The 14901-nt window shown below is 44.6% G+C and overlaps 1 protein-coding gene across 3 annotated transcripts in view; it reads right to left on the reverse strand.

The window, feature by feature from the left end:
• The window catches only part of ZNF423 (zinc finger protein 423), a 236507-nt gene that overhangs the window by 148536 nt on the left and 73070 nt on the right, over positions 1 to 14901 (reverse strand). The gene's annotated exons all lie outside the window — the stretch shown is intronic.

Below are 14901 nucleotides of genomic sequence, written 5' to 3' on the forward strand. Positions count from 1 at the left end.
AGAAGTTTCTTTTTTCCTTTCTGTCAAGAAATTACATTTTTATTTTATGCAAAAATAACTGGGAATGACCAAAGTGTCAGCAGTGCAGCAGCAGCCACGCTAGTTGCTATCGCAGATCCAATGTGGGGCATGGAGGAAGGATCGTGTCCCACACCCGTTTTCCATGAAGGGACAGCCCCACTGCATCAGGAAGGGTGTCTGCAACAAGCTCTGCCCACATCCAAACCAGTTTTAATTTGGTTTGGGATAGCAGTGAAGTCCCAGCAGCCAAGGCACCAATGCAGACTGTTCAGCCCCACTGGGCGGAACCCCAGATGGTGACTTGGGAACCTGCCTGAGCTGAGGAGCACTCAGCAGCACCCTCACTGTGCCCATTACCTGCTCGCTCAGGCACACATACCCACCCTGCAGTGCCATCTCTGACTGCGCTGCTGGTGTATCCCAAACACTAATGTCACAGACAAGCTGGCTGGGAGACTGTAGTAGCACATTCAGTTCTGTTAACTTGTACTGCTGTCATGAATTCAGAGCCAGCCAACTGAAACATTAATGATCTGGTAAACTACGAAAAAGAACCAACTCAGAGTGAAGTCTGCAGCACAATTACTTGACTGTTTGGGATGATGAACACCCATAGTTCCTCAAGATTTCAGCAGGAGGTGAGGGGTTTTGCACTTTTGTAATTCAAGTATATAATTAAGAATAAAAGTATAGCAAGGAACAAGTCCCCATATCCAGCAGTCCAGATAGTGAAAAATATGAAAGAAATATCCTATCCTAAGAGGAAGTCACTGGCTGCAAAAATCATACAAAAAGAGTATTCAGATGAGCCATTACACTATCTGGTAATTCTTAGAAACACCGCGGAGGTGACTTGCCACAACAATTTCACCACAGACACCAACAGCACTTCCAGCTGAAAAACAACCTTAGCTTTTCTGAAAGGTTTTCTAAGAAATCCTTTTTTCCTCCTTTAGCAAGCCATGAGTCATTGCTCAGTATAGCACAAACAGCCACCAGATACAGAAGCTTAAGTGCCAGAAAATGCTCCACTAGCTCACAGAGTGTGTTTCAAGTGGGAGCTTCAAAACAGCCTCCAGAACCACGCTCGTGTTCAAAGGAGGTGCTAGAGAGCACGGCTGTGTGAAATTTGGCAATACAGCTCCACTGGCAGGAACAGGGAGGTTAGTTTTGGCTCACATGAGATCCTCCACCCTGTATTTTGCTTTGAACAGTTTTAATGAAAAACTCAAAGTGAGATTCAGCTGCAGCCATCAGTTTTTATCTAAGGTTGGTCAAAATCAAAAGAAATTTGATTTCTGTGTGCATGACATTGGAGGGGGAATACATTCCTCCTTAGAAGAGACTCTGTATTTTGAGTTATCTTTGGAAGAGAAGGTAGCTGGGACACCTATAATTCTCTCACGCATATGCAATGCGTGTAGGCAAGCGAAACATCGATGTGGTGGAGGATGGTGTGAATAGGTAAGTGCATCATGCAACTTGTAGTACTGGGTAGCAGACAAGCCTGTCCACTTTACTACTTCCAGAGAAACAGTTAGTCACTCCTCCTACCTATTTGCAGCAGCAAAATGAGAAAATGCTGCTCTTCAGCTTGAATAGTCGTTTATTTCATACAGAGAATCTAAGGATGCCTCTAGAAGAGCTATGATGCCCAAATCATTATAGCTTTGCCTCTTACCATGATGCATTTCGGAAAATCTCGAGCCCCAGAACACGACAAGTGAAAGGAGAAGGAGGTAAATCACAGGGTGCTTCTTATTCTGACACGTGGTAGGAGGAAGGAGAGAGAAAATCCACTTGAGGATGGTGAGGGGGAATACCGGATAAGCCGGACAGCCAGCCACCCCCCCCTTGACAAGCATGCAAGCGAGTTGGCTGCCTGCCCTTCCAGGATCTCCAAACACATCAAAGGCAAGAGGTGGTCACAGGCCACTAAGACTTTTCCACTCAGAAGACCACTGATGTTAAAGGGAGGGTTCCCCTGCCTCCTAAAAAAACCAAAATATCTTGCTAACACAGACCAGCAACATTTACTTCAATTTTCTGTTTCCTGCAAAACCAGAGAACGTATACTTAGCTTTCCTCTTCTGCAGACTACACTGAAAATGTCAGAAAACAGGACAAGCTAGCTTATAAATAATTGCAAAGGCCCTCCTGAAAAAGGTTGAGAGGGAGGTGGGATGAAAGCTCCCAGCCAGGAAAGCTGGGACTGCCAAGGAGCAGAACAGAATAAGGGCAAGGACGGTGTGTGATATCCCAGCTCCATCTGTATGCAGAAATGAAAGGCATTGAGGAAAATATCAGTGTGGGTTATGGCAGGCATTCCCAGGTGTGGGGAAATCCTCGGGGGAAGAGCACCATCAACAGAAAATACAGCAGACCTTATAAGAGACAGCTGACGTGGCAGATCCTACAAAAGCTTGTCTGCGGTATCTGAACATCTTTTGTTCTCTAGCCCCATTCTTTCACCTGGCAGCTCACAGATGAAAAGACCCGAGAGATGTTCCTGCCACAGGAGACTTTTCCTCAAAAGGCTCCTAAAAGGAGGAGGGACCAGGGTAATGCGGGGTACACTACGGGGGATGCGTGGCAGAGGAACCTTTACCCTTCTAATAACGACTCTCCTACATTTCTGGAAATTCTCCCTAACCCTATCCCCTCGCTACCTGCAGAGTGATAACAAAACCAACATTGTCCACCAAGCCTCAATCTGAAGTGACTCATTTATTCTCAGGAGCTTTGTGTTCATTTTTTTCAGCCTGGCATCCTAAGAAAACAAGGTTTATGTGATCATATTGCCTGTCATATGTCTTAACTGTTTGTCCCTTCCTATTAACTTTTGAATCACACCAGACTGGGGATAGAGGGCTCGGAGAAAAATTGAGTTTCTCTTATAGAAATTGAGTTTCTGTAAGATTGGCGAACCTACCTTTGATTGGGTAGGACAGAGACCCCAGTTCATGTCTCTGCTGAGAGAAAGGCTAAGAACAGAGTCAGCACTTATCCCCGCGCTTGGGCCTGTCCTAGGCAATCAGCACACGTGTGCCACCCGGCCGAGCAGCACAGCTCGTGCTGCTTCTTGTCCTGCTTGTAGACAGAGGATGGGAAAGGGAGGTGAGACTACTCTATGGGGAATGGGGTCGGTGTGGGGCTGAGCTGGACTACTATGATGGAGAAACGCAACATCATAGTATGTCCAGCCTCATATATAAGAAAACTTCTTTTCTGCCAAATTGCCTGTACCTTCATGATACATCATCAGAGACAAATGCCAATATTGCTCAAGTACTCACTGAATCCAGTATGTAGCCACACACAAAACAGCAACTAGTTGGAGAGTTCATCCATTAGATTTGCTGCTACAACCTCGTCTTCCCTTTTGCCTAAGTATGGCAAGCAACAGAAAAGTCACAGTGAAGTCACTTTATCTCCTAACGTTGCCACTTTCTAGGTCTGCACAATTAATGCAGGGTTTCTTGAAGCAAGTAGAAAGCCTGTGATGAATCAAACGTGAGTACTCTGGAAACAGCGCTCCCGTAAGACCGCAAGGCTTGGCTCTCAAGTAAGTTTGTGACATTGGTAAAAAGCAGCTGTCCGCCCCAAGTGTGCTCTGCAGGGGCGTTTTCCTATATCTACTGACCAAACTATTGATTTTTAAGGAAAAGTAAAAGAACAAAAAAAAAATGTCCCTTTTTCCTGTAGTATCCACATGATAAATTTCATTCGCCCCATCCTAACTGCTTCTAGTGACAGTGCAGTGTTTGTCTCAATTTTTAACAGATGTTTCTAAATACTCTTGACCACTTCTCTCTCCTGAGGATTTCTGCAGTGGGATAGCTCTAGATAGCAATACAAACAAAGCTTGTAAGAGGCTCTCGGGGATAAATCTGTAGACACTGCATCTAGGATGGGTGTGGGTATGGGTCCAAGCCTTATGAAACTTCGTAAATATCCTCTAAAGACTAGCAAGCTGGACTGACCCTGCCTGCAGATGTTTTTGAGCTTACCAGCCCCACAGTGAAAAGCAAGACAGCTTACAGATAACTGCAACACTCCTGAAATAGCCCAAGAGCGGGATTTAAACAGAAAGTTATAAAAGCAGGAATATACTGGAGCAGAACAGAATAATGCAAAGGATGATGTGTGATGGTGTAACTCCATTTCAATTCAAAATACCAAAGACGCTGCAAAGGGGATCAATCTGGGCTGAGGCAGAATTTCCCAGATGTCAGGTTACCCTTGGGAACGAACACACTGGATTCAACTGACAGGTGCGAAGGTACTCATGCAGTCAGAACAGAAATTGCTTTAAAAAAAAAAAAAATCTCTGCTTTCATTCTAAAAGAAAATGAGTATCTTGTGCTAATGCCTGGCAGGGAGGCAGTGACATCTGCCTGAGTTTGTGCACGGCCTGAAACAATCAGCTAAAACATGAACTGTTGTTGCCATGCTTATGGCTGCTAGTCTACATTATCAAAATGTAACCATAGCTATTTCATACCAAAATTAAATCTATTAAAGCTATTGTCAGTGTTTCACAGCAGCTGAAACTGTTTTTTTGAAAGGTCAGTCTACTAGCTGGAGAGTGAAAACGAGCAAGAGGGCTGTGCCAGCCATCCTGCAGTCTGGTTTTGCATTCCCTTAAATGTCGGGCAAGAAGCGGCAGCGAGGTCTCGGCGGAGCCCGACTGCCCTGCCAGCCGCAGGGGGGACGGACGGGTGGCTCCACGCCTGCGGGGGGGCAGACAACAGGGCAGCGGGAAGCCGTGGGGCAAGTCCGGACGGGGCCCCACGCATGCCCCCACCACAGCACGCTGCACCTACTTCTTGCCGGGGCAGAGAAAGGATGGCAGTAGAGGACATCGCTTTTTTCAACCCCATTCAGCTTTGTGGCGGCTGTGTCATTCACAACAATACCACAGCCCTCCCCCACCCCCAGAAAAACCCATAAAAAAACCCAACCTGAGAACCACTTCCCCACAAATCGCTTAGCATAACTCCCAACACCCCCACCGTCAGCACGGACCAAGCGTTTGCTGTCATCTTCTGTATTAGTGTTTCTGTTAACCCTTTTGTAAGATCATTTGACTCTGTTTCAAAATTCCTCATTCTGAAAAACACTTGTTAAATATTGGCCCTGACTGCTACACAAAGTGATAGCTTGGTAGTCATAACCCACAAGATATATTTAGCTTCACAAACTCATCATCAATGGATTTTGAAAGCATTGTAGCCAACAGACTGGAAACCACATGCAATACAAACACATAATAGAACTTTTAATGTGCAAAGAGACTAAACAAAAAGATCCTTGACCTTCTTGCTTTCCCTTGCATACCATTATCCCCAGCGAGACAGCAAATGGAATGACGTGGAGAGCAACAGCTACCATCAAGGAACTTTGGAAGCCAATTTCTACAGTAGTTAAGCAGTTAATGGCGTTAATCAGAATGATAACTTATTAAATTCTACATTTATGCAAATAGCATTTTGGCATATCACATACAGACCTGAGTAGCTCACCAGGAAAAGGTCCCAACATCTTTTAGATTTGCTGGGGTTTTTTGTTTGTTTTTTTTTTTTTTAATAACACCATGTAAAATAATGTCTGTGATGGTTGGCACATCAGAAAAAACCACACTTAAATAAAAAGCCGTAGTCACAAATTAATCTCCATCATCCCAAATAGATTAATGAACAAATTGTTTCATTCTTAACCTTTATGAAGCAGGGATTAATCTCTACAGCTAAATCCAATCTCTGTCTTTATCTTTTTAACAAGAAGTTGACATTTCTTATAGACCTTCCTAAAACAGGCAACATTTGCTGAACAAAGAAAATAGCAGATATCCCTAACTCTCTCCATGCTACAGTAGCTAGGGTATATAGGGTATATACCAAAAATATAAAGCAACAGAGTAGTTTATGGCTATGACATAAAGGGACATTATCTGCGTGTGATGAGATGAATCAGGAAAACTGCAGTTCAGGGTAGGCAGAACTTACAGCAATCTTAGTTTTGTAAAGTCTGTGTGGAAAACTTACTGTTTTCCAAAAGAAATATCTGGCAACTTTTTGGCTCTGGGTCGCATTTAAATTCAACAAGGATGGAAGAAGCAGGGGATTGGATGAACAGCTATGAATTGCACTTTTAATTGCTTTCAAGATGTAAAAAAAGAATATCAAGATGTGCTTATGCACATCGTTTTCCCCTTTGTTGGTGCTGTTGTTTAATAGAATTAAATTCTGCACAGAATTTTACCCATTCATTTAGCTCATTCTCTGTCTTCAGGAAAATGAGGTGGGAACCACTTGCTGCAGGATGTTGTGCAAAATGAGTAGTTCACCAATTGCAATTGTACCTTTATTATGAAAATCAATAATATTGCTTATATACAAGCCCTAACTGTTGGCTTATTGATGAATATGTAAATATACGTGTATCTGGGTACCTTCTCTTTGTTTGCGCAAAGCCTGCAACACAGAATGTTAAAATATCTCTGGAAAAAATAATTGGCCTTTTTTCTCCCCTTTGGGTACAAATTTCTGTTTTTAAATGAATGTGCAGGTTTCCTGTTGCTGCATGAAGCTTTCATTTCAAAATACCATCACTGGCTAATTCTAGGTTTAATTGAAACAGAATGTTTTATATCACAAACACTTTTTGGTTTTGTTTTTTTTTTTTTACAGCATATATCTTCTTTACCTTAATGCGATTTCTGGCTATTAAGAGAAGGACTTTTTTTTTTTTTTTAAATTTAATGAAATACTTCAAAGTTTTACAGCAACTCTCTTTATGGAGTCAACTTATGCAAGCACCGAAGCCTTTCCAGAGAAAACAGGATTCTCCCCACCTCCCTCTGGCTTTTCTCCCTACTGAATGCCATGGCCTGCGCTCAACCAAAGGAAATGAAAGACAGACTGAGACAACAGCATCACGTGGGTGAAGGTCAGATTGATTTTCAGCTGTGTGGTGCTGTTTTATCACCCTCAGGACAAAAGTTAAGCCCTTCATTTTTTTCATGTCTGCTTTAACAGAGCAACTTGTTTTTTCCTGAAATTTTGGTTGGGTTCCATACCACCAGAATTATCAAGGATAGCCTAATTTAAAACATTTGTGGAGATCTTCTTCCTCAGAGTAAAATCCAGAGCAGCCCACACACCACAACATTTCTATCCATGAGTTTCCTCTATTCCCTATGTACAAATAGTGGCTCCTTGAAACTACTGAGGTTTCTACAGTGACATTCTCTGACAGCAAAAGAAGAGTGGGATGCAGCTGCTGGCTGCTCAGCAACGATCCTGGGCACAGGGAGAGGAGCACTTGCTATCTCAAAAGGGGCAGGTTCACAAACTGTTCTTGCTCCCCATCCTCCCTCCCTCCCTCTCCCCCCTACTTGGAGTGGCCAAGCTCTCTGAGAGCTGAGCCTCCCACCTGTCATTCAGTGATCCAGACATGCACGGCCAATTACTGTGGCAGCCACTGGAAAAGCAGACAGTTTTGCTAACTCAGATTGCACTTTTCCCAACTCCAGTACCACTTGCAAAATCACTCCCCCCAACTTGCTGTAAGGACCGGCTCTCCTCGTTTCTCTTTGAAGATGCTCCCCCAAAGTAATGATGTTATTTTCAATACAGCCAATTTTAACTAGTCAGGTCTTCAAAACTGAACTGATGAACATACAATGAAGCATTTTGTACATCACAGATATGCATGTGTATACCTAGTTATCGAAAGAAAGAGCATCTTCCCTCAAGATTGCATTTACAGAGTTTACACTGGCAAGCCAGAAAACTCAGTATTCTCTCATTTAAGCTATGAAACAAGAAAATCCTGCTGACTTTTATTTTCTTTTGTTTTAAATTTTGGGTTAAAATTGCCTTATTTGTGTGAGGAATGCAACAGCGTTGTGACTGCCTCCTAAAGATGACAGTTTATCCTCCGTAAAAAGCAAGGAATACCATCTGCTTTATTTATGTGTACCAGAGGCTCTGGTCAAAATCAAACCCAGTTACACTGGATACCATTAAAACACCTAATGGAAAACAACTCCTACATGAAACAGCTCTTGTAAAACAAACCACGGCAAGCGTCTGTAAGAGAGGAAGGAGTAGAGAAGGGCTGTAAGGTGAGATCAAGCAGCTATCCAGGTTGGATGTGGATGCGGTCTGAATGCAAATTAAAACATTTGCTAGGTTTTGTGAACAATGATTTGACTAACACACGTCTTTAGCTCATCTGAACCTAGCTGAGTGCCTCTGAAACAGCACATGGAAAAGTCTCATTTCTCACAGCACCTCAAGGAGACCTGCAGATGCTGGTCCCCATGGGACGGTTCAAGGAAGGCTCTGCACGTGTATGAAGCCCCAAGGAAGAGCCGGCTCTGGGACAACGGACTAAAGAGCAACTGCAGCTGAGAGGAAAGGAGAAAACAGTAACACAGTAAGGTGTAACTTAAATGTATAAACTGTGAAGTGACTCAGTTACATGCGGGGCCAGGAAAGGGCAAATGCCAGCACAGCGTCAGGGAGAAGACTGCCGTGAGCAAGATGTGAGATGGTGGCAGTCCAGAACGGAGCAAGCAAGGAAACAGCCTTCGAGGGGGGAGCCCACAGGGACAGCAGCACAGACAACAGGGAGAGGGAAGGGAAGAGAGCGGTCACCCCAAGAAGACAACCAGAAGAACTCACAAAAGCAAAATCCCATATGATGCAGAGACAGACCACAAGCCCAGTATCATCATAAATGTTAAAAAACTGTCCTAGAGGCATGTTGAATTTTTGTCTGGTTTTGGCTTTGTTGGTTGCTATGGTTTATTGATGCAGATTGAACAATGTAATTCAAATCTGTTTAGACTACTTTTGGAGTCCAGTAAATCACCTGCATTCAGTTTTGCTCAGAGAAAATGAACACAGGTGTATTTATTTATATTTCTGTAGACTGCAAGGTCATAAAGGGAATTTATTCTACTTCTGTCTTTCCAAATTTTCTAATGAATAATTAGTAGATGTAGATTTCTAAAATGACCATTTAATATAATTTATATCAAATCTCATTTATTTTAAGAGATATCATTAAGTACAAAGTCTGCACGAGTGAACTGAGTTCACTGTAGAGGAAATGACTGGGAATTACATTCAAAAATCTATTCAAATGTTTAATGTAACAGATTCCCTGGAGAAGACAAAAGCAATGGGCTTCTTCAGCCTTTCCTTATGTCCTCCTAGGAAGGCTAACAGTAATTGAGTAGCAACATAAGGAGGAGCCAAAAAGTCTTTTACCATTACGCTGAGAAAGATTTTCAAGGAAGCCTAAAGAAGAGATGGACCTCCATGCCAAAAAAATGGTGCCTTCAAGAGGAAGCTCGCCCCCACGGTTACAGGCATTACCAGCAACAAAACGCACCTGGATTAAAAACCTTGGCTCTTCCACCAATTTCCTGCATGTCATTAGGCAAATTGGTGAAGCCACAGTTACAGTCATTTTCATCCAAAATAACTCAGGCTGTTAAGGGGGAAGGTCTTGAATTCTCCCCCAAACCCTGACCTCTCGGTCCCCCTTATGTTGACATAAGGCTTGTGCAGCTCCATAGGGCACCAGATCCGAGAGCTGCGCAGACTAAAAATTAATCATTTTAATTGCCAGCAATGTCGGCTCCCAAAGACAACACAAACCTTGTACCAGCGTAAGGTAGGAGATGGAAGGAAGGAATACCCCTTCCAGGAACAGTCAAAACTTAAGCCAAATTAGGGTGACTTCTTCTTAATTCCATGATAATAAAAATAAGAATAGTACTTCCTTGTGTCATAAAGGAGATGCTAGTCTAAATGTTTAAAGATTGCAAAGTGCTCAAATGCCCTAGGAAGTATTTAGCATGAACAGACCAAGTGAAAACCCCAAATCAATTTTTTCGTTAGTTAAGACAATGAAAGCTGGTTGTAATAAGCAAGAAGTTTGAAAAACTTTACCTATATTTAATACACATAACTTAAATTCTTACTGAATATATTTTCAACAATTTTGAATTGAACATGAAATTATAAAATCTATTTTTAAAATTCACCTTACTATTAAAAACACCTATTAAAATTACTTAAATGAAACAGCATTCAAAAGGTACATACTTGTTGCCAAAGCTTTGAAGAAAGTCAGAAGCTGCTTAGACCTCTGGTGGAGGTCTTCTGATGTGCAAACCCGGCTTGGAGAGCAACAGCCTCTCCAGTAGATGCAGGAAAAATATTTCCCTTATTCAATTTATTTAACTGGTTCAGTCCAATAACGAGTTTGTTCAGAACAGAGAAACTATTTGGCAGACTATCGCTAATTTGCTTCTTGCCAGCCCACAGTAAAGAAAGGTGTGAGACCCCTACGGAGAATGCAGGCACACGGTTGAGGTTGTCCACGGGAGGCCACATACCTTGGTGGATCCATCCTGCTCACAAGGGATTGCTGTGCTGCATGGGTGCGGGTTGCTGGCCGGCACAGAGGACACCAAGCAGCCCTCCCTCAAGTCGGCAATTGAGGCAGGCTGAGCCCTGGGCTCCCGGACCCAGAGGCCATGCAGAGATGCTCCAGCGAGCGCTCCCAAAGCCAGCCAGCTGAAGAGGACCAACCCATGCTGGCACGTTTCCCTAAAGCCAGCCGGCACCGGGGGGTGGAGGCTGCTTTCTGGCTTCCCCAAGCCTGGAGCACAGTTAATAACATGCCAGCTGTATCTGCAGACAAGCCAAGTTTAATGAGGCTACAACAAAAGCATTCAAATATGCACTACAGAACTTCTGTGGGGATTTTTTCTAGAGCTTGTTTTAAAAAAATGAAAGATAGGAATTCTTGACAATGTTTGTACACACACTTCCTTTATTTTTAATTGATTTTTAGAAAAACCCATTTATAATCTACAAATTCAGAGAAATCAACATTAGAAAGACTTTTTTAATCCCACTACTTCCAACAGCAAAATTATGTTGTGTGATGAGTGCTTGAAATGCACTGCTGGTTGCTTTTTTCTTAATAAACATTGAAGTCTTAATTGTTTTTCCTTTACATGGCCAGACACCATCTTTCTGTCTGCCAGGTCTTCACACCAGGACAAGTACTATCCCTCGCCTCCTGCTCTGGAACCAGGACAGACACACAAACGTGACCACATCTCTAGCACTAGTGATGAAGGAGATACCTTACCCACAACGCTGTCCTATCAGCCATGCTTTACCATGTGCCTCAGTCTCTTACTCTGGGTCAAGATGCAGGAGGTATCAGTAAGGATTGCAAATACAGATTTGGAGACAGTGGAGGGGGCAGCAAAAGAAGTCTGCTCAGGCATGAGTGGGTGAAGCAGGTGGAAAAGGGGCAATCGCTCACTGTCTCCTCCACCAGAATAACCAGAAGGTATCAAATGAAAGCAGGTGACAAAGCTGAAGTGAACAAAAGGGGATACTTTTTCCCAATGCATAATTGAACTCTGGGTCCCCACCACGGGAAATGCTAAATGCATACCTTGCTTCAACAAGAAACTTCAAAATGGAAATTCAAGGAAGAACATTGTCTGAGGAATTTAAATAAAAAGCACCAAGAAGTTCCAGAGAAGTTTGCTGACAGCTAGGAGCATATTCTGGGGAAACGGCGCTATGGGACCATCAGGCTGGCTCAGTATGGCCATCCTTATACAAAGACTACTTGCCCAATGGTCTGCTAAGGGATAGGGGAAGAAATCAGGAAAAAAAGCAGACTTTCAGTCCACTTCTCATTCACTGCTCACATCTGCAGTCTGAAGATCTCGACGGCTCTGAATCTGCCAAGGCTGTTGATACGACCAACACGGTTTTGTTCCTCAACAGCCCACAGGAAGGCAATGTGCGCCCTTCAGCCGCGCCCTAGCCACAAACAATCTATGCTCTTGTCCATCTGAGACAGGACAACCCCAGCACATCCTCCGCTGAGCTCTCTAAGGTATTATTAAAGGCTATTTTATAACAAGCATGCATCTGTTGTAGTCTCCAGGCTATCCTCACTGCATTTCTGAATTGAGTTTCACATATTGGGTTTTGTCTACAACGCCCTGAATGCTGGGACCTGCTTAGGGCAGCAGTGACGCTCCTTCCTGCGGGCACGGCTGCCCTTGCAACACTCGGCAGGTTCCAGCCCTGGAAGGAGCCCTTCTACTGCAAGCCCTCCCTCCTCTTTTTCAAAAAACATTTATTATTTACTTAGATTTCTATAATACTGAGAAACAAACGTGCCCTGCGCAGACCCACACAATACTCCCTCTGCTGTAACATGACAATGGATTATCCTTTGCAAACAGAAATCTGAAGTGGGGGGAGAAGGGGAGGTGGATCTTGGGCACCCCCAGCACCCCGGAAGGGTTGCATGAGCCCTGGGGTGGTGCACGGGGGAGCCGGATGGGCTCCAGTTCCCAAACGCAGGTCCTGCCACATGCGGGAGCTCTCATGGCCGGCACCTAGCAGCTAAGCTCTTGCTTCACAGCATTTGGGGTGCTTCGGTCTTTGTTCCTCTCCCCATTTCTGATGCAGCAATGTATCAGGAGGTGAGAGTGGTTTTTGAGACAGCCAAGTGCCAAACTGTTCAAGACTTCAAAAGGACACGTACTTTCTTTAAGAGGTCTCGTTTAAAACATGCACCCACTTCCTCTTCTATCCATTTTCATGTATGCCTGTGCTTACTTTGCAGACTACGTTTTGAACTAGATAAAAGTGGATAAAAGAACTCAATTAAAGTAGCAAGAATGAAACAGTCCCTCGCCAATACAAGCACACTAATGTGTCATCCTTAGCTCCTCACTGGGCCATATGTTTAAAAATGACAGGGAAAACGTTACTCCTGTGTGAAAAACATATGCTGCTTGAGGAAAGACATCATCATTGCTAAGAAATGTTTGTGCAGCCTCAGAATGCATAGCCGGGCCATCCATGATGACTGCTGGCTACGTGGAGGCTGAGAAAAGGGTAGGGATAGCTCATTACCTCCCCTCCTGCCAGGGGTTTTGGTTATATGCAACCAAACTGCTCGCAGCCGTGCTGGCAGCGCTCCTATCTGCACGCGCAGTGCCTGATGCTGCCTCCCTTGCCACCGTCCCCAGAGGGACCCGGCACAAAGGTGGCAGTGGCGATTTGCAGGGGGCGGCGCCTGGTGCACTGGCACGCTCTTATCGGCAAGCACACTTCCCAGTTCCTCGCGCTGGCTCCCGAGCGGCTGGGGATCTGCCGTGGGCTTGCCGCTGTGCCCCCGCTGCGGGAGACCCTCTGTGAGGCCGCAAAGCAAATCCTGAGCTGGGTGTTTATGGCAAGCAAGCATTGTTTTAAATTCACGTGTCCCGTCCCCCCCGCAAACCCTTACAGGCTCTGGCACGCCTGCAGAGTCCAAGAGACAGCCAGAAAAACAATTGCTGAGGCTCAGCCCCTGCTAACGCCTCCCCGTGCCGAAGGGCTGAGCACAGGCCTGCGCGCCCCAGCCGGAGCAGAGCAGCCCGGAGGTCTCACCTACCTTCACCTGCCAGACGACGCTCCGATCTGCCGGATAAGCAACGCTGTTAGGAAGCATAACACTTTGCACAACTTTCACAAACATATGCAATACATTAAAGGCTACACTAAAAGCACCTTTGCAGGCAGCCCCCACTCATGCCAAACACCCTGCGTGGGTGCAGAACCAGTGCTGGCGGCCGGCGTGCCAGGCAGCACCGCAGCTCTTGCTGGCCCGCGGCAAGTGGCAGCTCAGGAAACACATTGCACAGGATGCGCTGCAAAACCACCGTATCAGCAAAGGTTACCATATGCCTTGTCATTAAATTTGCAACTGTACTTCTGTTTGACTTCAGATCCAAATTCAGATACAGGAATATGCTTTATGTTCTACATGATAAAAGACATATTTCACTGAGCACCTGCGTGGAAGGCTAGGCAGCCCAGCACACCGATTTTCTGGTATGTGTGGGCAGAAGTTCTGGAAAGAGCCTCCTCGCAGGCGGGGTGGGAACCTCCAGGTAAACTCAAATGTCACCTGCATGACAGCAGTCAGGGGAGCTGGACCCCGGACCATCCAGCCAAGCGTACCCCTGCAATAATCTGGGGTTTCGGAGCTCTCAGCACTGACGGGCACAAATAGTGACTACAAGGAGACATGCGAAGCGCCTGGGCACTGCAGCCAAGGCGGCTGCCCGAGCCCTTGGGGGCCCTGCTGCCCCTGCACCTGGAGAGGGGATGTCTGGGACAACCTAAGGACAGAAGCCTGTGCTTGGAGCCCTCCAAGTGATTGACAATAAAAACACTGCCCCGGTGCCCATTTTCAGATCTAGACAGCGAGAACTGAGGACTCCAGGGAAAATCCATGTTTTTACAGTTTGTGATACTACTGAGCTTTTCTGGTGCCAATTTTAAAACATTGCTACAACCGCTGGAAAGATGGAAAACTGCATTTCAGCATGACAATGTAGAAAAGAACAAAAAAGGAAACTTGTTATTTTTTTTAGCTTGAAACACTAGTCAGGTTAAGAGAAAGGAGCAGAATTCTGGCAAGGACAAGAGCACTCAAACTGAGCCACAACACAATAATTAGGGCCAGTAGGTCATTAGAGCCACAGCTGTATAAACTAGGTGTATAATTAAGTTTCCACACTGCTTTTTCACAACTGTATTTCAGTTTCTTTTGTGGAGGATGATCAGTAATTCATTAATTTAAAGAAGCAACAACAGCAGCAACAAAAAGACAGAAAATCTCTGACATGCCAATCAGGTGCAACAAAAGATTAGAATTTTGGGGAGGGCTAATTTTGGAAATACATGTAAGAAGTCTCTCTTTGTCAGTGGGAAGTACAAAGTGCCACCTGACAAAAACATTCATGAGATGTCACTTGTTGAC

The sequence above is a fragment of the Aptenodytes patagonicus genome, chromosome 11 (assembly GCF_965638725.1).
Source record: "Aptenodytes patagonicus chromosome 11, bAptPat1.pri.cur, whole genome shotgun sequence".
Classification (NCBI taxonomy): domain Eukaryota; kingdom Metazoa; phylum Chordata; class Aves; order Sphenisciformes; family Spheniscidae; genus Aptenodytes; species Aptenodytes patagonicus.